Raw genomic sequence first — 25000 nt, 5'->3', positions numbered from 1 at the left:
CAATATTACTTGTTCATACTTGCATTAATAATACCAAAACCATGCTACATACAAGGTATCAGAATATTTTATCTTGAAGCATACATGATGACAAACACAATTGTATTGATATTTCACCTCTGTCAATGAGTATTTGTTAGAACTGTAAGGTGAAAGGTGAAAACTTCATTTTTTAAAGGCTCAAGCCACACCCACTAGGAGTTAAAGGTATACACTTAAAAGAGCTGTACTGGAGGGAATGAGAGGAGCAGAGGACATACCAAAGGGGGCGCTGTACTTGATAGATATGAAAAACGCAAAATACAGTGGAACCAGGACTTCCTCAGACCTAGATTCAATACCTTTGTTTATAAGCTGCACAACATTATTATGCATTTCTTGGCATTTAGTTTTAGTCCATGACTCTGACACAGTTATTTGTCTTTATCAGCCCTTCCTGGAAAACATTTGTGTAAGTGGGGAGATTCAATGACAGCTCCTAATTTGTAATCATTTGCAAATTTAGTCAACCAGAGGACCTTGACTTTGGCAATGTAAATGCCAAAAAGAAGCAGTCCCAGGACCGATCAATGAGGCACTCTGCTCGTGACTGGCCTCTTTGTAGAGGTGAACTCACCAATTCTAAATTCCTAGGTCCTGACTGTGAGTTAGCTGCCTATCCACCAGGTGGCAAAAGGATTTGTACCTAACCACCTGAGTTTGTCAACAATGCCTGAGTGGGGTATTGTGTCAAATGTCTTGGCCAGGTCAAGGTAGGCAGTGTGAGCCATTTTGCCCTCATCCATTTTCTTGGTGGCCTTCTCAAAGAAGTCCACCAGGTTGAGTAGGCAAGGCCTTCTTTTGATGAAACCAGTCTGGGTTGTGTCTAATGTCTGGGCTTTTCCTATGTCATTACTGATCACTTCCATAATAAGTCTTTACATGTCTTTGCATATGGACTAGTAAGACTTATGAATCTGTAGTTTCCAGGGTCTGTAGATGGCCCACCTTTGTGCAGAAGGGTGACTGTTGCTGTTCTCCATTAATGACGCACAAAGCCTGTTTGGTGGCTACAGTTAAATAGCAATTCCAGAGGGCCTGATAGGTCATGTTTCATGCTATTTAGAAGGCATACTGGGATATTGCCTGGGCCCATTGATACAGTGTTCTTGGCCTTATAGAGACAGCATTAAGGATCTGTTCCCTAGTGATAGCAGGGGAGTTAGTTATATTTGATGGTATTTCCTAAATAAAAGGTTGAGAAGGAGAGAAGGGTCAAGTTGGAATTGAATTTGTCAACCAGTAGGTCTGCTATATTTTCTGACTCAGTATTCCATTTCCATCCAGTTCCATTAACAATGAGCTCTGCACCCAACTGTGTATTGCCTTTGAGGTTGTGGACATAGTTAAAGAATGCCCTGTGGTTGTCCTTGGACTCGGAGGCCAAATATACCTCAAATTTGTTTTTGGCAGACTTTATTGTCCTCCAAGTTGTTTTGTTTAGTTTGATGAGAGTGCTTTTATCCTGTTGGATGCTACACCGCTTAATTTTTACCATGATTTTCTTCCTTCTGTTATGCAGCTTATTGATGTTGTGATTCCACCAGTGGGATTTACTTTTTGAGTTAGTTCTGTACTTCTTCCTAGTGGGTACAGCTGCCTCTATACAGCAATTAACAAGCTTGCATAGGATTTCTGTGAATAGTTCTGTGTAGGCAGCCATGTTCTCAGGCTGTACAGGGGCTTGAAATTTTCCCAGGTTATCACTTAAGTGTAGGAAGTTAGCTTTAGAATAGTTCCTGAATATTACAGGGTTAGCTGCAATTCCAGGTTTTATTTTTACTTCAAAGGAGGCCATTTTGTGGTCTGACCTTACCAGGAAAACATTACATTAGGAGGTGTGTAGCACTCTCCCATATTAGTGACGACCAGATCCACTATGGTTGTACCCCTGGTTGGGGTATTGACAATTTGGTCCAGGATGTTTGTGTTTACAAAATCCAGGAAGCTCTGTGCCTGTATGTTTGGTGTCATGTATGATTCTTAGTTAACAGTGGGGTAATTAAAGTCACCCATGAATATGGTATTGGGCTGGATAGTGAGTGTTTCCAATAAGTTTAAATACATGTTATGTGTTTCCTGGGTCATAGTGGAGAACCTGCAGCTTGCAAGGAAGTGGTATGGAATATTGCTTGTGGCAATTTGAATATGGAAAAGCTCAAGTGCATCATCCTGTTTGATGAGCCTTGAGTATATATTTTTTTTATGTAAATTGAAACACTTCCACCTTTAGTTCCTATGTAGTAGATGGTCTAAATGTGTGGAAGACATTATAACCTTGTAATGCCAGTGTGCTCTCTGCAGATTTAAACCATGTTTCAGTGACTGCACAGATGTCAGAATTCTTTAGGGTGGGGAGAATTTCTAGGGAGTGGAGTGGTTTTGTTTAGACTCCTAGCATTGAGCAGCAGCACCTTTAAATGTTCTTGGATTTGATTTGCTATGTTGGCAGTACAGTAAAAAAGGCAATATGGTCTGAATTGCAAAGATCAGAAATGATGCAGATCTAATGAGTCTGGGAGTGAAAATGTATCTGTCTGTCTCCCTGGAGAAAACCCAAACAATACAAATACTTCCATGTACTCCTTATATTTTTGGAGGCTGGCTTGTAGAATGTCTTCAAGATACCTCACCATCTTAAATCTTCAGAGACTAAATGACTCTTGTGACTGCATCAACTGCACTCTTAATTTTAGCATGTGGAGATTGGGATACATTTTATATGCAGAATCAGCTAAATAAAATGTTGGAGCCAAGGAACATTACTGATAATCATGTCAGTCTCACAGAATAGGGAAAATAAAATTTAACCTAGCCAAGAAACATTTTTGGATTTCAAGAGTAACTTGGATATTAAGGAAGAAGTGGAAAAGAGTACAGTGTGTGCCCTACAGACAAGTAAAGTTACCACATCTGTGAGTTTGCTGCTAAGGAAAGGAATTAGGAAGAAGGAATTTTTACAATTTGGAAATGGATGGAGAAGAAATGAGGACATACACCACACAACCTCACCTCGACTGTTTCTTGACTGTGCATAGTCTGAGGGAACATTCATCTGGCAATACAAGTTTCTGCTCAATCTATTTGCACAAGTGTAAAATTTACATCATCATCATCATAAATCTATTTATATCTGAATGCTCCACATCAAGTCTTACTGCTTCACTTCATAATGCATACAAACGGATATCACTATTTGTTAGTGTATGTTGCCCAATTGTATTGACACCAAAACACTAGGCATCCAGGAATCCACTGCCTGAATATCAAGGATATTGCTTCCATCTCCTGCATGTTGATGTGGAGCTTTGGCTTAAAATTTGTCAGAGTCTTGGACCGTGTCTCCACTTATGTGCCCAGCACATCCCAGACAAGAAGCATCCATGGTCACTGTTACCTCTGTGATGGTATCTAACAAAAGCTCTCCCCACAAACAAGTTGAATGAGTTTATCCACAATCCAGATGAACAATGCAGGATGTGGACATTCTTTCTATGCATCTAAGAATTCCCAGTTTGAAGCTAGTGGACTCTTGATGTTCACCAAAGAACTCATATGTTAAGCCTTTCATGAGGAAGCTCCAGATAACTGAGACATAGAATAAAACTGGAACCAAACTGGTGAGCTATTTTGCAATTCACAAAATAAATGCCCATTACCCTCTCTTTATATAACACTGCCTAACACATCTTGGTATTTAAGGATATAAAGTCAAAATGTGCTTCTTTGGATAGTTTAAAATGATTCCCATGGATCTGAAGGTCTGAAGCAGAAGCTATCCTGGAATGAGCTATTTTTATTCCCTCAGTAGCCACATTGTTGCTGCAGTTACTACTATGCACCAAATGAAAATCAGAGATATAATGGGGAGTCTAAAATGTAAGGTTCTGAAATGAAACTGATCAGCTCTTATTTGGAAGTAAAGAACCTTCTAAGCTGGCTTCTTACATTGATGTGTAGATGTGGAGTCCTGATGGTCTGAAGGTATATTCAGTCTCTTACTTGACAGAAGAAGGAAAAACAGACTGAAGAGTAACAATGCAGAAGGACTGTTTGGAGATGAAGGTGTTAAAGCCACTTAGATGCAGTACTGGCAAAAAGGCTCTTTATTTTTGTAATAAAAAGAAAGTGAAAAAATCTGATGTCTTCACTGGTACTGAGAAAATTGTTGGATCTATCTTGAGTGTCAGCTCTTTCTTCCTTACCACTTTCTTTGGTGTGTGTGTGTGTGTGTGTGTGTGTGTGTGTGTGTGTGTGTGTTTGTGTGTCTGTGTGTGTGTGTGTGTGCTCATCTAGGGCAGGAAATGGTCACAAATGCGGATGAGATCTGCAATTGTTAGTCTTTTGCTATGACTTCCTGTACCCCACATTGCCTGTGGTAACAAATTATTCTGACACATGGAAGGGACACTAGCCCACAACAACCTATATCCAAAGCCAAAGATGATCACCCACAGAGTCATACTGCTGGACATTCTGGTCTTACCTGTGGCTAATTTGAAAATGACAAGGACCTTAGCCACTGGTTTATACCCTTGACTGAAACCAGCCAAGGATGCTTACTTTTTACATTGTTAGATCTCATGCTTTAGGCCCTGTGGGTTCCAGCAGAATTAAGTAATACTGGATTCTTCTGGGAGATGAGACATTCCACTGAGAACTGTGGAGCTGTACTCTTACAGCTGAGATGATATGTTCCTGCTTGTTCACATCCTTTACCAGATCATCAGCTTCAGGTCCCTTGAATGAAATGGAGTAAACATAGCCATGAATACTGGTACCCTTCATTGCAGTGTCAGATTTTTGCTGGCTTGCTGAATCATCTTCAGCACCATGCACTACTCAGGCCATTGTAGAACTGTCAGCATTGGTAGTGCCATCCTGAGTACTGAGCTTTCCTTGAACTCAGTATCAAACATATCCTCCAGCTCCACATACTGTATCAATTCATAAGTCTTTCTAAAAGTACAATGTCTGTGCAACTCGAAATGATCCAGATCCCAAGACCCCCCCACAAATAAAGATGGGGGATAGTTACATAAGAAACAGGATTCTCTTTATTAGCACAGCAGAATCAGTAAGGGCTATTTCTGATGCCTCAGCCTAGGCCTCTATATGAAATCTTTGGATGGATCAAAGACCCTATTTACATTGGGGACTGAGATCAGCTTCTCACAGTTCTCCAGGATTAAGTCTTTAAGGGCCTCACAGCAGGACTATGACATTAAAATTATCACTACAGGTCCAAATACTCAAACGAGGATTCCTCCATGACTCTGCAGGCTCATTGTAACCTTTTCTAAAGACAGGAAAATTATCTGAGGGCCACCCTTTATTTTGGATCAGTCAATCAGTCTGTCGATTAAACTCTGACAGTTTAGTGCAGAGGATTAAGGATAAGAGCTGTTAATGCTACATCCTTAGATCTTGGGTTTAATTCTTTCAGACTCTGTCTAATGTGTAACTCTAAGCAAGTCACTTAATCTGACATTGCTTCCAAGTTGCCCATAAAAAGAGGAAGTATTTCTAGTGTGTTTATATGGCTAACAAATAAATAAATTAAAACATCCATGTTCCATACTGCAGAGGAACAAAGCCCTAACTGTGCTTCAGACTAGCCTGTTATTAGTAGTGACTCAGGCACTGAAGATGTTACCAGAATAGGATTGATGTGAATATGTAACACCATTTCAGTTTCCTTAGGGAGCATGCAGCCTGGTCCACGCTCCATGTATCTGTGACCTCCAGCACTGATTCAGAGACACAGCAGGCAGCACTACAGGTCATGGTTGTGAATATCCTGCAGTAGCATTTTTGTCTGTAGCTTGCTGTCTCACATTCACAGCAGGACATACATAGCAGGCTGCCAATTCTATAGGATTCAGGTTACCATGGAGATTGGGAGCTGAAGTTTAGATTACCCACCACTCCCCACAGCTGATGATTAGCTGCCACTAGTTCCTCTCCTTTCACAAGGTGTAGTGCACCTACTTAAACCCTTCACAGACTCTACCCAACCCACTTACAGGGCTTAGTAACTATGTAAACGAATAAATAAATAAATAAATAAATAAAATGTTAGTATGCCCCAGATTTGGAATCATCAAAGGAAAATGTGGGTGAAGAAGCACCACCTTTAACCTCATTCAAGTCCTTCTAAAACTCATCAAATTCTATAGGAGATGCAAAATGTTTGGTCCAGCTAAGGCACATTTTTGGTCTTTTTTTTTTTGAAAGTGAGTTAGAGGAAGATGAGTCTACTTTTTTGGGTGCTACCGGGTCATCCCACTAGAGCAAAGGCAGAGGAATGGTTTACCTGCTGCATGGAGAATGGGAAGTTGGCAGCTAGCAGAGAGGTGTAGCTTACCACAATGAAGCCAAAGTGGGGTGGAAAACCATTGCTTGAAATAAGAACACTGGCTACAACTGGTAGATTGATTGGTGTTGAGAAGAGAGCAACAAGGAACTCTCCTGCACAACATGAGTACACAATGAAGGAGCCACCACTGGTTTGACATATGAATGGCTTTTTGAGCAGATGCTGATGGTGTAGATGCTCACCCTACCAGTGATAACGGACTATCACTTGTATAACATATATATAAAATCATATATAACATAATATATAATATAATATATAATATATGATATAGTATAATATAAGGTTATATATAATATAATATATCATATATATATATATATATATATATATATATATAGCATGAGAAAACTAATTGCAGGATGACTGCCACTGGTGGAACCAATGCTTGAGGACAGGTGCAGTTGGCACTGGCATCAGTCAGGCCAGTGTTGGTGGGACAGTCATCCAAAAGCTAGTTTATGGTGCTTAAACATATGTCGATGAGAGTAGATGCCAGCCAGTTCTCAGCCAGGGTTTAAAGACCAGAGACTCATGGAAGGATAAAGATTTAATTGCCAGTATCAGGTGATAAGACTCGGTCTTTGAGTATAAATAAGAGTCTTTTGAAAGAGCAGGCAAATAAAAGGACAAGGGCAGTATCAAGGGATTGCCAAAACAGGACAGACAACTTTCGATAAGCTAGAACTGTTGCAAACTCCTGGGCCTAACCAGACACTGGGAGAGCAACCACAAGTGCAGGAAAGGATGGCCAAAAGTCCATTTAGGATGCTGGCTCATAAATAATTGGTTTTAGAAGTATTGTACATGATGACTTAATCTTTGGATTCCTTTTGTGTCCGTTCTTTCTCCTTTCACATGAATGAAAAGGCCTGATGGTAGAAGGCATTGATTCTAACGTTACAAGGCATTCTCCCATGAGATCCATTTTGACTCTTACAAAAAAAGGTATTTGTGGCATCATTAAACTCCTTGAAGGCTACACACCTCTTGGTATTTGTATAATGAAGTTCCTACACAGTAAAGACATAAGGAAGTTGGCAGGTGAATCTAATCTTTTTTCCACAATGTTTACTTATAAATCTCATCACAGTGTCACAGCATTAGCCTTATAATATGAAATGATTAAACATTATGGGAAAAACAAGAATAAAATTAACAGATAACTAAAATGAAAAAAATCCATAAAACACAGAAGATCCCAATTTGGATAAAAATAATCTACTATTAAAAAGAAATATAACATTACCTGGCTTTGTCATCACAAGGCAAACTCTTTCATGTTGTTAAAGTTATGGAAGTATAAGGTTGAGGTATTTACTCTCAGGCAATGTAGTCAGTTAAGTGGACCTCAAGCTAGTGTTCTACTTCTACAACTCACGAGTTAGAGCTCTTCACAGTCATATCACATTGTGTTGCAAGTTATACACAATGCCGCTATTGCTGAAATGGCACGTAACCTTATTTCATTTTTCTTTCACCAGCTCTGTGCAGTTTGGACTATACACTGAATCTTATCCATAAAATTTTTAAATGAAAACACAATTCCGCATAATGCAATAAATACAGAGATATAACTGTGATTACACAGCAAAGCCCTTAGCCTACTTGAAATCATATCCAAGGGTTTATGGAAGTCTTTTAAACAGGTATGAGAAAAGAAAAGTAGATCTCTAACACATGCTCATCATTCTGAAGTTTGAGTGGTTTAAAAGTATGGATGCTTACAGACTGTCCACAAAGTGTAACCATTCATGAACAGGTGCACCGGAAAAATCCCATTTATAAGTTGTATGTCACTAGGAGATGACCTCAGATTAAAACTTAAACTATATATTATGCACTAGTAATTATTAAGAGTCACGTTCATCAACACTTATGTGCCCAGCAATCCCAGGAATCCACTGCCTGAATATCAAGGATATTGCTTCCATCTCCTGCATGTTGATGTGGAGCTTTGGCTTAAAATTTGTCAGAGTCTTGGACCGTGTCTCCACTTATGTGCCCAGCACATCCCAGACAAGAAGCATCCATGATCACTGTTACCTCTGTGATGGTATCTAACAAAAGCTCTCCCCACAAACAAGTTGAATGAGTTTATCCACAATCCAGATGAACAATGCCGGATGTGGACATTCTTTCTATGCATCTAAGAACTCCCAGTTTGAAGCTAGTGGACTCTTGATGTTCACCAAAGAACTCCTATGTTAAGCCTTTCATGAGGAAGCTCCAGATAACTGAGACATAGAATAAAACTGGAACCAAACTGGTGAGCTATTTTGCAATTCACAAAATAAATGCCCATTACCCTCTCTTTATATAACACTGCCTAACACATCTTGGTATTTAAGGATATAAAGTCAAAATGTGCTTCTTTGGATAGTTTAAAATGATTCCCATGGATCTGAAGGTCTGAAGCAGAAGCTATCCTGGAATGAGCTATTTTTATTCCCTGTAGCCACATTGTTGCTGCAGTTACTACTATGCACCAAATGAAAATCAGAGATATAATGGGGAGTCTAAAATGTAAGGTTCTGAAATGAAACTGATCAGCTCTTATTTGGAAGTAAAAGAACCTTCTAAGCTGGCTTCTTACATTGATGTGTAGATGTGGAGTCCTGATGGTCTGAAGGTATATTCAGTCTCTTACTTGACAGAAGAAGGAAAACAGACTGAAGAGTAACAATGCAGAAGGACTGTTTGGAGATGAAGGTGTTAAAGCCACTTAGATGCAGTACTGGCAAAAGGCTCTTTATTTTTGTAATAAAAAGAAAGTGAAAAAAATCTGATGTCTTCACTGGTACTGAGAAAATTGTTGGATCTATCTGAGTGTCAGCTCTTTCTTCCTTACCACTTTTCTTTTGGTGTGTGTGTGTGTGTGTGTGTGTGTGTGTGTGTGTGTGTGTGTGTGTGTGTGTGTGTGTGTGTGTTCATCTAGGGCAGGAAATGGGCACAAATGCGGATGAGAACTGCAATTGTTAGCCTTTTGCTATGACTTCCTGTACTCCTACATTGCCTGTGGTAACAAATTATTCTGACACATGGAAGGGACACTAGCCCACAACAACCTATATCCAAAGCCAAAGATGATCACCCACAGAGTCATACTGCTGGACATTCTGGTCTTACCTGTGGCTAATTTGAAAAATGACAAGGACCTTAGCCACTGGTTTATACCCTTGACTGAAACCAGCCAAGGATGCTTACTTTTTACATTGTTAGATCTCATGCTTTAGGCCCTGTGGGTTCCAGCAGAATTAAGTAATACTGGATTCTTCTGGGAGATGAGACATTCCACTGAGAACTGTGGAGCTGTACTCTTACAGCTGAGATGATATGTTCCTGCTTGTTCACATCCTTTACCAGATCATCAGCTTCAGGTCCCTTGAATGAAATGGAGTAAACATAGCCATGAATACTGGTACACTTCATTGCAGTGTCAGATTTTGCTGGCTTGCTGAATCATCTTCAGCACCATGCACTACTCAGGCCATTGTAGAACTGTCAGCATTGGTAGTGCCATCCTGAGTACTGAGCTTTCCTTGAACTCAGTATCAAACATATCCTCCAGCTCCACATACTGTATCAATTCATAAGTCTTTCTAAAAGTACAATGTCTGTGCAACTCGAAATGATCCAGATCCCAAGACCCCCCCACAAATAAAGATGGGGGATAGTTACATAAGAAACAGGATTCTCTTTATTAGCACAGCAGAATCAGTAAGGGCTATTTCTGATGCCTCAGCCTAGGCCTCTATATGAAATCTTTGGATGGATCAAAGACCCTATTTACATTGGGGACTGAGATCAGCTTCTCACAGTTCTCCAGGATTAAGTCTTTAAGGGCCTCACAGCAGGACTATGACATTAAAATTATCACTACAGGTCCAAATACTCAAACGAGGATTCCTCCATGACTCTGCAGGCTCATTGTAACCTTTTCTAAAGACAGGGAAAATTATCTGAGGGCCACTCCCTTTATTTTGGATCAGTCAATCAGTCTGTCGATTAAACTCTGACAGTTTAGTGCAGAGGATTAAGGATAAGAGCTGTTAATAAGCTACATCCTTAGATCTTGGGTTTAATTCTTTCAGACTCTGTCTAATGTGTAACTCTAAGCAAGTCACTTAATCTGACATTGCTTCCAAGTTGCCCATAAAAAGAGGAAGTATTTCTAGTGTGTTTATATGGCTAACAAATAAATAAATTAAAACATCCATGTTCCATACTGCAGAGGAACAAAGCCCTAACTGTGCTTCAGACTAGCCTGTTATTAGTAGTGACTCAGGCACTGAAGATGTTACCAGATAGGATTGATGTGAATATGTAACACCATTTCAGTTTCCTTAGGGGAGTTAATGCAGCCTGGTCCACGCTCCATGTATCTGTGACCTCCAGCACTGATTCAGAGACACAGCAGGCAGCACTACAGGTCATGGTTGTGAATATCCTACGAAGTAGCATTTTTGTCTGTAGCTTGCTGTCTCACATTCACAGCAGGACATACATAGCAGGCTGCCAATTCTATAGATTCAGGTTACCATGGAGATTGGGAGCTGAAGTTTAGATTACCCACCACTCCCCACAGCTGATGATTAGCTGCCACTAGTTCCTCTCCTTTTTCACAAGGTGTAGTGCACCTACTTAAACCTTTCACAGACTCTACCCAACCCACTTACAGGGCTTAGTAACTATGTAAACGAATAAATAAATAAATAAATAAATAAAATGTTAGTATGCCCCAGATTTGGAATCATCAAAGGAAAATGTGGGTGAAGAAGCACCACCTTTAACCTCATTCAAGTCCTTCTAAAACTCATCAAATTCTATAGGAGATGCAAAATGTTTGGTCCAGCTAAGGCACATTTTTGGTCTTTTTTTTTTTGAAAGTGAGTTAGAGGAAGATGAGTCTACTTTTTTGGGTGCTACCGGGTCATCCCACTAGAGCAAAGGCAGAGGAATGGTTTACCTGCTGCATGGAGAATGGGAAGTTGGCAGCTAGCAGAGAGGTGTAGCTTACCACAATGAAGCCAAAGTGGGGTGGAAAACCATTGCTTGAAATAAGAACACTGGCTACAACTGGTAGATTGATTGGTGTTGAGAAGAGAGCATCAAGGAACTCTCCTGCACAACATGAGTACACTGTGAAGGAGCCACCACTGGTTTGACATATGAATGGCTTTTTTTGAGCAGATGCTGATGGTGTAGATGCCTACCCTACCAGTGATAACGGACTATCACTATAACATATATATAAAATCATATATAACATAATATATAATATAATATATAATATATGATATAGTATAATATAATGTTATATATAATATAATATATCATATATATATATATATATATATATATATATATAGCATCAGAAAACTAATTGCAGGATGACTGCCACTGGTGGAACCAATGCTTGAGGACAGGTGCAGTTGGCACTGGCATCAGTCAGGCCAGTGTTGGTGGGACAGTCATCCAAAAGCTAGTTTATGGTGCTTAAACATATGTCGTATGAGGGAAGTAGATGCTAGCCAGTTCTCAGCCAGGGTTTAAAGACCAGAGACTCATGGAAGGATAAAGATTTAATTGCCAGTATCAGGTGATAAGACTCGGTCTTTGAGTATAAATAAGAGTCTTTTGAAAAGAGCAGGCAAATAAAAGGACAAGGGCAGTATCAAGGGATTGCCAAAAACAGGACAGACAACTTACGATAAGCTAGAACTGTTGCAAACTCCTGGGCCTAACCAGACACTGGGAGAGCAACCACAAGTGCAGGAAAGGATGGCCAAAGTCCATTTAGGATGCTGGCTCATAAATAATTGGTTTTAGAAGTATTGTACATGATGACTTAATCTTTGGATTCCTTTTGTGTCCGTTCTTTCTCCTTTCACATGAATGAAAAGGCCTGATGGTAGAAGGCATTGATTCTAACGTTACAAGGCATTCTCCCATGAGATCCATTTTGACTCTTACAAAAAAAAAAGGTATTTGTGGCATCATTAAACTCCTTGAAGGCTACACACCTCTTGGTATTTGCATATGAAGTTCCTACACAGTAAAGACATAAGGAAGTTGGCAGGCGGAATCTAATCTTTTTTCCACAATGTTTACTTATAAATCTCATCACAGTGTCACAGCATTAGCCTTATAATATGAAATGGGATTAAACATTATGGGAAAAACAAGAATAAAATTAACAGATAACTAAAATGAAAAAAATCCATAAAACACAGAAGATCCCAATTTGGATAAAAATAATCTACTATTAAAAAAGAAATATAACATTACCTGGCTTTGTCATCACAAGGCAAACTCTTTCATGTTGTTAAAGTTATGGAAGTATAAGGTTGAGGTATTTACTCTCAGGCAATGTAGTCAGTTAAGTGGACCTCAAGCTAGTGTTCTACTTCTACAACTCACGCAGTTAGAGCTCTTCACAGTCATATCACATTGTGTTGCAAGTTATACTGTGCCGCTATTGCTGAAATGGTACGTAACCTTTTATTTCATTTTTCTTTCACCAGCTCTGTGCAGTTTGGACTATACACTGAATCTTATCCATAAAATTTTAAATGAAAACACAATTCCGCATAATGCAATAAATACAGAGATATAACTGTGATTACACAGCAAAGCCCTTAGCCTACTTGAAATCATATCCAAGGGTTTATGGAAGTCTTTTAAACAGGTATGAGAAAAGAAAAGTAGATCTCTAACACATGCTCATCATTCTGAAGTTTGAGTGGTTTAAAAGTATGGATGCTTACAGACTGTCCACAAAGTGTAACCATTCATGAACAGGTGCACCGGAAAAATCCCATTTATAAGTTGTATGTCACTAGGAGATGACCTCAGATTAAAACTTAAACTATATATTATGCACTAGTAATTATTAAGAGTTGCAGTAGATAAAATAACTTAATAACATAATAAATAATGTGTTGCAATGGAAGGACAATATCTCTTTTGTATCTAAGTGTGTGTGTGTATGTGTGTGTGTGTGTGTGTGTGTGTGTGTGTGTGTGTGTGTGTGTGTGTATTATAAACATTAGCACTATCTAAAGAGCAGCATGACTGCTGAAATTTATGTGTATTGCATCTTTAAAAAATTGATGACTTTAACATTGTTTGGAGTACCGGTATGTCAACCACATGGTCTAATTTTCTGTGTACCATTGTGTGGATTATAAGTAAAGTTGGAAGAGGTGGCAGTACATTTCCTCACGTCCATATTATTATTTCTTAATAATCTGAAGTCAAATGTTACACAGTATGAAAATGAATCATGGTATTTTGTTTCATTCATTTGAGATGTAGTGCAGCTACTTAACTTCCACAGTACCTCTCTCTTGTGGACAATTTGTTCAAGAATGTGAAAATGTGCATTTAGAAACTCAATGTGTTCCTGTTTATGACAGGAATATCAGAAAGGCTTGAGAATATACATTGTAGCACATTTCTGCATATTAAAGTGGAATAATTATTTAAAGTTTAGAATATCTCTGAATTTTAAATAATGATGAAGACAGAAAGAGAGAAAGAGAGAGAGAGAGAGAGAGAGAGAGAGAGAGTACTGCAGTGATGAGGCAAACATTTCAGAATTCTGGTAAGCTATAAAAAACTGCTAGTGACTTCTATCTCCTCAGGAAAATGAAACAAAGTCTACTGAAAAGCATCAATGTTTATGTTATTGAAATAAACAGCAAAATCAAAGACTTCAAGCTAGTTGAATTGCATGATTTCCTGGTACAGGAAAGAATTGTGTATGACCTTTAAAATAATCAGATGTGAGGTAGATTTCCACAAGAATAAGATTACATTTTATAAAGCACTGGATGTTTGTACAGTGAATGAAATTACATTACCTTAGTCAAAAAGCTAACCAGAGAATATGATGTAACTACAGTTACATGTGAGAACACATGCAATAAAATCAGTACAAATGCAATGAAAAAGAGAGCCATGAAAGCATGAAAAGTGTGTTACTCATATGTTTTGCATAAAATGTGGTTATAAGCATGAGAAAGAAAAAAAGGCCTTTGAGGATTAAGTTATATAAAATCTGTGGCAAAATAAATAATTGCATAGGTATGCAAAGTAGAAGAAACAAATTTGCAAAGTATTTAAAAAGCAAACACTGTGCAAGATGTACTGCAGACATTTTGAAATACAATAAGTAGTAAGACATCTAGGCAAAGAAACTTAAAATAAGTAAACTGTGATGTTTAAACCAGACACTGTGATATAATGTGATGTAATGTCTGCTACAAAATTCAAAACACCTTCCCCATAGTTCTCTGCCTTGAGATACAGGAACTTGTCTTTTGAAACAAGCAACCCTTCTGCCTGTATACATCCCCCAGCTTCAATATCCTGCTTAATACTGGAAGCCCAGAGTCAACCCTGAACACTGATACCTGAACTACCTACTCCTGAAACAGGACTGAACTAGACATAAAGACTTGTCTTCCCCATAGTTCTCTGCCTTGAGATACAGGAACTTGTCTTTTGAAACAAGCAACCCTTCTGCCTGTATACATCCCCAGCTTCAATATCCTGCTTAATACTGGAAGCCCAGAGTCAACCCTGAACACTGATACCTGAACTACCTACTCCTGAAACAGGACTGAACTAGACATAAAGACTTGTCTTCCCCATAGTTCTCTGCCTTGAGATACAGGAACTTGTCTTTTGAAACAAGCAACCCTTCTGCCTGTATACATCCCCCAGCTTCAATATCCTGCTTAATACTGGAAGCCCAGAGTCAACCCTGAACACTGATACCTGAACTACCTACTCCTGAAACAGGACTGAACTAGACATAAAGACTTGTCTTCCCCATAGTTCTCTGCCTTGAGATACAGGAACTTGTCTTTTGAAACAAGCAACCCTTCTGCCTGTATACATCCGCAGCTTCAATATCCTGCTTAATACTGGAAGCCCAGAGTCAACCCTGAACACTGATACCTGAACTACCTACTCCTGAAACAGGACTGAACTAGACATAAAGACTTGTCTTCCCCATAGTTCTCTGCCTTGAGATACAGGAACTTGTCTTTTGAAACAAGCAACCCTTCTGCCTGTATACATCCCCCAGCTTCAATATCCTGCTTAATACTGGAAGCCCAGAGTCAACCCTGAACACTGATACCTGAACTACCTACTCCTGAAACAGGACTGAACTAGACATAAAGACTTGTCTTCCCCATAGTTCTCTGCCTTGAGATACAGGAACTTGTCTTTTGAAAGTATGTACATATATTCCTATGTGACTTAAACTGTAATATAATCCTGTAGTTATTTAAGTAAGCGTTCCCTGCAGGACTATCAGCAGCCACAGTCTCTATTATATACCCCCTGCCTGTAATAATCTCTCCTCCTACTTTGGCTCTATACTTCGCTCCCATTTACCTTTGTTAACCTCTCACCTATTACTCTCCCCCTGCTTGTAAATTACTTATCTTTTGTCTTACCCCTACCTCCCCCAGTCTCTCTAAACCCCTTTAAGTAAATTGTACTTTCCTTACCTGCTTACCTTACCTTACCTGCTTTAACCATTCTATCTAGTCTCTCTAATACCCTTATGGTAGATCCTACCTACCTTTCCTGAAAGGCATTTTACCCTTTTTCTTTCACTACCTTGCTCCCAGATAATAGCCTTGAAACCCTTTCTGCTCTCATCTTACCTCTGCTACTCCTGAACCTATCTCTTTGTCTCTCTATCAGCTCTTAGCCAGCTCTTTTCCACTCTGCTAACTTAATCTCTCAACCCCTAGGTACCTTACCTAAATCTAGCACAAATCTAGTACAGTTTACTTAACCTTACCTTAGATTTAACCCCTAGGTACCTTACTTAACCTTAGATTTACCTCCCTCTTCACTGATTGTTCTCCTCTAAACCTGTCTGTGTCTGCACCGCTCCTTCGGCTCACTCCGCTCCCTACCCTACCCCAATTCCCACCCACCCCAGTGCTCCTATTCTTATACTACCTACACCGCACCCCCTCACTCCTCTAACCAATTAATCACTCCAAACAATTATCTTCACCTACCACACCCTCCTCTTTACTATCTCTACTTATAGTACTGCTTCCCATTTTTACTACCCTCCTCTACCTAAGTCTCAGTTTTTCCCACTAGTCCTTTTTATCTTATCTCTCTCCTCTTCCTTTTCATTTGTAATCGTGTATATATATATATATATATATATAAATATTTATATCAGTATACTTTGATATTACAATATGTATACTACTGGAAAAGTTATCTTAACCTACTTAATAATCTTATCCATATATTTACCTGTCCTGACCTCAGCCTATCTCCTAACCTATTTTGAAAACTCCAATCTCACCCTCAACAATCTCCCTCCAAAACAAACAACCACTCTTGATATTTCTCACTCACTTACACATATTAACATAATCTTTACTCCCTGCTATACATCACCTCAATACCATCGATATGCACACATTAAGTATAACAACCTATTAATAAAAAAATGGAAACTTCTAATTAACTACTCACATAACCCAATATCTAAAACACAAAGCCCTACCTTAAAGGATGGGGACATACATCCTAATCCTGGCCCAACCAATGCATCTATAGGAAATATTCACTGCATGACTTCCCTAACCTGCCAACCTTAACCAAAATCTCCAACTCTCTACTTATAGCACATCTCAATATCCGCAGTATCAATAACAAAATTGCACACCTTCATGCTCTCCTTCATATTCACTCTTTCGACATTTTCTGCCTAACAGAAACATGGTTAAAACCTGGAACTAAGGATAATGAAATTATCCCCTGGCTACAATATATTGAGACAAGACCGAATAAAACGTAAGGGTGGGGAGTAGCACTTCTCTATAAAAGTGGCCTACAGATCTCCTCTATAAATGATAGCCCACCTATGGTTAGCAAGGCTGAAGTCCTCATCTCCAAACTTCAAATCAATCCTAACAAATCCTCTATGTGATTTGTATCTACCTACCCTGGTAATAACAACACTATAATAGAAGATATTCTTAGCTGGGTATCCTCAACTTACCCACAAGAAACTATAATTCTAGGTGATTTTAACACAGACTGGAAAACCTTCAACACTAATAACCCTCTCGCACATATTAATCTCAATGGCTTTACTCAAACTATCAACTCAACTACCAGAATCAACAAACCAACTAAAAAAGAGACCACCTTAGACTGGATACTTATAAATAAACAACCCCATACTTATAATGTAGGAACTTTACCAGATGATCTAAGCGATCATACTCTAACTTATATTATAAGACAAAGAAATGACATTTTCAACACCCCTACCTACAGGATTTCACGAACTAATAAACAGTTTGACCCTGTACTATTCCAAAATGAACTCAAAGCATGTGACTGGAAACCTCTAAAATACTCCCACTAGAGGAGGCTGTCAAATATTTTAACTCCAAATTCCTTGCAATCCTAGATGTGCATGCACCTAAACGATCTATTAGAATAAAATCCAAACCAGCCCCCTGGCTTACAAAAGAAACGCGACAAAAAATTCTACTTAGAAATAAAGCTTGGTCTACATGGAGAACTAACAGAACTTCCCCTGAACAACAAACTTTTAGACAGCTAAGAAACATTACTAAAAAAGCCATACTCTCCGACAAAAGAACTACTACTGTAAGCTACAACAAACACACCAGAACAATCCTCAAAAATTTTGGACTAACATTAATAGGCTCCTTAACCCTGGCCACTCTAGTACACCAGCCCCTCATGATGCTGATCATAATACCCCAATTCAAATAGCCAACAACTTCAACACCTATTTTACAGAAACTATACAATCCCTAGCTAGTCAGCTTTCAACTGATAACAGAAGGATCCCATTTTCCTCAGCTGGATCATTACCTACATTTACATTTCAGCCTATCTCAACCACTTTCATCTATAGAATCTTATTAAAACTTAAACCTAGCACTCCTTCAGCCGACCAATTGCCTTCTGAATACTTACAAAAGCAGCCAAAGTTATGGCCTTCCCCATATCCATCCTACTTAACAGAACCATTTATGAAGGAAGTATTCCAGACATCTGGAAAATCTGCCACATCATGCCCCTACATAAAGGAGGTAAATCCTATGATTACTCTAATTATAGACCAATAGCCCTGCTATCACCTCTAGCAAAGATCATGGAAAAGTGCATTCACCACCAGCTATTAGAACACCTTACTAAACATGACATACTGGCTAAATGCCAGCATGGCTTTAGGCCATTTCATAGCACTACCACTGCTCTACTCTCTTTTACTGACTCCATATATAGGAATCGTAATAATAACACCCTCTCCTCTGCTCTCTTCATCGACCTTTCAAAGGCTTTTGATATGGTTAACCATCCACTGCTTATAAATACTCTTGAACTTCTTGCTCTAGACACACGAGCCATACAATGGTTCAAGTCTTACCTTAACAATAGACAGCAGGCAGTTCTCTGGGAAAACAAACTTTCATCCCACCTACCAGTCACCCTTGGAGTTCCCCAGGGCTCCATTTTAGGACCTCTTCTTTTCTCACTATTCATCAACGACCTTCATATAGCAGTCCCTGAAGCCACCTGTATTCAATATGCCGATGATTCCACACTTATATGTTCTGCCAACACCACGTCTGATCTATACTTTCTAACTCAGAAAGTATTCAACTCAGTAGAAGACTGGTTCCTGAAACGCTGTCTCCTTTTAAACGCCAAAAAACCAAGCTTCTACTTTTCACACCTACCAATAGGTCCTCTCCCATAAACTTCTCTATTAAGTCTAACAATGGTACCCTCATCGTTCCTGATCCTACTACCAAACTATTAGGAGTTACAATTGACAACAACCTCAACTTTGATAACCATATAAATAACACCATTCAAACAGTGAACAGAAAAATGGGCTCCTTATATCGAATTAAACCCTTCTTAACTCCCATAGCTAGAACCACTATTGCCCACTCTCACTTAGTCTCTACTCTTCTCTATGCTTCTCCCATTTATACTAACCTAAAGAAAAATAATCTTCTCAAACTGTCTAACTCCTACAACAATATTGCCAGATTTGCCACTGGAAATGCATTTCAACACACCACTGTCTGAACCTTAACCAGCTAGACTGGCTTGAACTCCCTAACATGATAACTTATTCCCAACTCACCATTGCTCATAAAATATTTTACAAACCAAATCATACTCCAATACTTGCCAACCTAATTACTCCTTATAATAATCTAAATTCCCTACGCTCCTCTAGCAAACTACGTGTTAGCATAAGTAAGTCCAATAACTTGTCAGGTGACAGCCTATTCTCCAATACTGTTGGGAAACACTGGAACCTTCTACCTACCGACTTAACACTACTACCTTCTCTGTCACTCTTTAAGCAAAAACTCAAACGTCACCTAAAATCTCTGGCTATGCCCCTGCACGAACCCTGATTAATCTACTACCTATCCTACTTTATCTTCTTACTGCCTATGGATATCTAATCACAATCTATATACCTCTCTGTATTCTAAATCTGGACATTGTAAACTTTTAGAACCTCAAATATTTAAGTTAACTACAATGAACTCTAGTGTATCCTTTCATATCATATGTTTATGTGACTGACATGACTTTATACTCACCTTTTTATTATTGTACTTTTTAAAAACCTTTCATCTTTATTCTAAATACTTACTATTTTATGTGTTTTATTATTTTCTAATGTGTTTTATAATTTGATATTTCATTTTGAGCTATGCTGGAGCTTTTCTCCCCGGGCCTCTACTGAAAATGGAAATATATCCAGTTGGACTAGCCCGGTCAACAAATGTAAAATAAAAAATAAATAAATAAATTACAACTTTCCATATGCAAAGCTGTTCACTTATTCTGGCTATCATGTGATACAAGTAGGTCAGAATTGCTATCTTGCAAATATAAGACCTAAGTAGTACAAGATTAATGTTCAGGTAGATTTATCACAGACTCCTTCTACAGTAAGTAATTTGACTTATCAGAACATGGTAAAGTGAAAATAATTCATGATATGCATATAAATGGTAATGTCATAAATCATGACTGTGAAGATTATATATTAATTGGCCTGGGATATTTACCAGGAGGGCACCATATCTGGGTAAACCCTGTTATTTCACCAGTCATGCTTACACCAAGAAAAGTACCATTTGCTCTCCAAGTTAATACTGAAAGGCAAATATACATAATGGAGTGCATGGCTGTGGTTAAGAAACAGACTGAACTTACTGATTGGGTGAACTGTAAGGTTAGTGATATTATGTACTGATTTGAGTGTGACCAGAGAAGAGCATGACAAGAGACAGTTACTGAACAGAAACATAATTTCAAGTTGAGTAACAGGAATTGCACAGTTATAGAAGTGAGATATGCGTGTTGTGTATTAACTTCAGAATGCTTCAAAACAGATAAAAAGGAAATTAGATGAGTAGTACTGTTGTCTCAATCAGGGGATAAAAGTGTTATTTATGAGATTTCAAGATACAATATAGTATCTTTCAAAGCTTATCCTCAATATGCCAGAAATAAGTAAGCCAGGAATTAAATTTTAAGAGTGAGAATTAATATTAGAGTAATGAGCTGTGAAGATGCCACTCAAATTGCAAGGTGAAGTGAGATAAAATAGAACTGATGCAGTTATCTATAAGAAGACAAACCAGTTATCCAAAACTCAATAGAGTTTGTCAACTGTCAGAAAATATATACTCTTATAGAAACTGAGCTGCTGGCAAAAGTATCTATCGATGAAATACTTCAGCAATATATTTATGATGAAAGGTTACAAGAACAGAGTATAAGCATTGCAAAGCATTTTAAAAAGTCATACTCTGAAGTTTATATTCTAGAAATTACTTTTACAAGATACCACTAAGGTTGCATAGAAAGTTATTATTTTTAAAGAAATAAAACTTGAGAGTGTTACAAGTCAAAAACTCAGATACATATACGAGACATGCTAAGTAGTTCATACTTGCAGGACCAGAAAGATCTGCATGGACATGAGTTACATGTTAGCTGGATTATGTCACAATTGTCCACAAAATAAAATAATTTTATAGAGTTTCAGAAATGTACTAAAATTCAAAGAAGTTGCTATGAGATACTGACTGGAAAAGAACAGCCATAATGAAAGAGATTGTCATTTAAGAAATAAGAATAGCTGCATACAAGGCTTGTTTAAAGCCACAAGACTGATAAAGAAAACAACTTGACAAAAGAGATGTTGAAAAGAACATAAGCTTTTTTAGGTACAGTTATGTGTAAAGAAAGATCATGATCTGTGTTATTTATTGTTAGGAATGTATGCACAAATAGAGGAAATATTCAAAATAATGCTATATGCAATGCGCATCAGAGCAGTAATCAAAGAGAAGCAATGTTGACATAGTTCCATATGGAGGAACACTGTGACACATTTTTTCAGTAAAAAGAGTGCATATCAAAAGCATTCAGGTCTTGAAGTTAACTGTTACTACCAATCAGTGATTGTATCACTGAAAGAAATATTTTCCAGCATGGTATTTCATATGTGGTTGTTTTACATAATAAAATGCAAAGCTGGAACAAGGAGCAAAACTCAGAGCAGTAGAGAAATGATTTAGTTTAATGAATAGTTAAGCACTTTCATCAGGTTGTAGCAAAAAGACTTCTTCAGAACACCAAGTTACAAAATCATTTCAGTTTAAATAGCCCTCCTTTTGTAAATCATATGACAAAAACAGCCAACCATAGTAAAATAAAACAAATCAAGCTACATAAAATGTTAATTACATTCTAAGTTTAAAAGGTAAAATACAAAACATATCAACCATGTGAAATCTTAAAAAAATACACATATATATATATATATATATTTATGTATATATATATATATATATTTATGTATATATATATATATATATATATATATATATATATATATATATATATATATGTGTGTGTGTGTGTGTGTGTGTGTGTGTGTGTGTTCAGTCATAGCATCACCTCAGGCTTAGCAAACTTTGTCCATGACAAAGCTTCCTGGAGTATCTAGACAGATGTCCAGACAGGTCTAATGAGATGAAACCAGAGATATTCTGAAGTAAAAAAACAGAGACAGCTTCGGGTTTAACTGCAGTCAGAGTTTCTCAGTGATGGAATATCTGGGGCATCAGCTAACACAATTCTAAGTTTCTGCCCCAGTCTGCAAAGTCCTTCACATGTGATATGCACTACAGAATCCAGCTCAGTATTTTGCCAGTATGTTTACTGAAATGCAACATTGTATTTTTGTTGTGAAAAATTAGCAAAATTTCTTCTATTGTGTTCCTAAGTTTGATAATTTTAATATTGTGAAAGGAAACAACAATTTGAAATCAGTGCAGGTTCATATATAAACAATTCAGACCAGAAAGATTAATGTGCTTTCTAGGATAAAAAAAGTATCTTATAATTTAAAGCAACAGAATGGTACAAATGTATAATATGTAATTAATGCTGGTATAAAAATCTACCTCATGAAAGTCATTTCTGAGAAAGGGTGTATAACATCTGGGTACCATTTCTTTACAACAACGCTGCCTATAGCACTGTACTGTATGCAGATCATGTGATTTAGTTTCCTGCGTACTATTGCTCCCTCTGTAAGTACAAGGGAAGAGTTGTCAGCACTTTCTTGTCTGTCTCATTGTTTCGTATTATGTTTTGAAAGTAGATGTTACAACTGCATAATGCAAACAAAGGTCAGATAACTTCATCTGCATGGCAGGTCACTAGCATATTAGCGTGTAGTTTCATTTCAAACAGCACTCGTTCATCTTCTGCTAACTTTCAAAACCAGACAGTATGCTTTGAATTTTCCTCCACTGCACTCCCACCCCTACCTCCAACACCACCACTAATAAATTCAGCAATGTTAATTAATTACTCCAAAGACTTGGACTACCTTGAATACAATTCTTAAACCTTTCTTCCTCATACACTGAGAACTTCATGGTTGAAAACTAAAACTACGGTAGAATATGTAAAACGGAAATGAACCATCTTCCTTCTTCCCATTTACGTAATAACATTTAGAAAATTAAAAAAAGATACTGCAACATGACTCCCTCCATTTTGTGTTTTTAACCCATCTGCCTGACAACTATCATCTACCTCAGATCATGACCTATCTAGCCCATTCATTCCTCACGGACAAAAGAGAAAACACCAGCACATTCATTCCTCCATGAAGCAACAGCTGATTATGGGGATGTTGTCTGGGCAGACATCAGGGTCCCCACCCCAATGCCTAGTAGTGACTAACATCCATTTGGCAGTTTCCTGGGGACATTAGTGCTGTAGTTCTTGGGGATGAGGATTCATGTCAATCAACTGCTAACTCTTTCATCAAGCAATGATAGTGCAAAAAAAAAAAAAAAAAAAAAAACAGATGAAATAACTTCTGGTGAACCTTAAAGGTAAGCTTTTGTCAGCAGGGAGCAAGCTCCTCTGCACTCCCATGTGGAGGGAATACCTATCATACCCTCTGAACTTAAATATACCTAGGTTGCAAAGCAGTAGAGCAAATACAGAACTCCACCGTTGGAGAAAATTGTTTAGCCAAAATTCTCGTCACTGCTTGGCACCTGATAAAAGTACAGCTGACTGACAGACATTCCCAGAGAATACCATGTAAGCTTCTCCATGTGACTGCACCATGATCTATGTGGCCATACCATAGCAGCACATCCCTCTAGTACAGACTCTAATGGTTGCATCGCCCAGAATTCTCAATGGATGTCCCCCAAGCAGCTACGTCACCTCTCTGCCCCAGGATAGGTGAGTTGTGTACCACTCACAGACATCTTCCCACCTCTCTTCTTCTAGCTCCCATGCCTGCTAATCAAACACAAGTTATCTGAGTCTCAGTTGTGGCTTTATCCCACTGTTTCACAGGAGTGGAGTTATCTCCCTTCTTCTTGATATAGCTTTGCTCAAAGTATTTTTAATGACTCCTCACCGTGTTTCCAGAATTTATTTGAATCTAGAACTTAAAACATCTCTAATGTATTTCTATGGCTTACCCTCTGATAGATCTCAAACCAAAGATTGTAAAGAAACTTTTTGATGACAGTTGATCAAGAATGTAACATACTTAAATTATTGCAACAGCAGTCAAAATGTTATCAGTTTTGTAGGGCATGCTGCACTTGACATTGGAGACTTTGTCCTCACATTCACTTGTTTACTGATACTAAATCCAGGGTGGATAAAGGGAGGGGGAGATGAGAAAATTCCTATATAGTGCATAGCTGACTCACCCAAAGTCCAAATTGAGTACATTACAATAAGATGACATACAAGCAAATGTTAACTATGAAGAAATGTGCCTGTGCAGTTAGAATCCAAAATAATATCCATTGAGCAGTGACATGGTCGCCATTTGCTTTCTTCCCAGTATATGTTTTACATGTATATTGCTTCATTTATTCTTGCTGGGTTGTATTAGTTTTTAAGATGTCCTTATTTTTATTCCATTTATCTGGACTGAGTTATGAC

The 25000-nt window shown here is 38.1% G+C and overlaps 1 protein-coding gene across 2 annotated transcripts in view; it reads right to left on the bottom strand.

Moving 5' to 3' along the window:
• LOC122805502 (putative methyltransferase DDB_G0268948) overlaps window positions 1-25000 on the bottom strand; it is a 113640-nt gene that overhangs the window by 87624 nt on the left and 1016 nt on the right. The gene's annotated exons all lie outside the window — the stretch shown is intronic.

The sequence above is a fragment of the Protopterus annectens genome, chromosome 6.part1, assembly GCF_019279795.1.
Source record: "Protopterus annectens isolate FY-2018-M chromosome 6.part1, PAN1.0, whole genome shotgun sequence".
In the NCBI taxonomy this organism is placed as follows: Eukaryota; Metazoa; Chordata; order Ceratodontiformes; family Protopteridae; genus Protopterus; species Protopterus annectens.
Note: the sequence above shows the minus strand (reverse complement) of the source record. Positions and strands in the feature narration are given on the sequence as shown.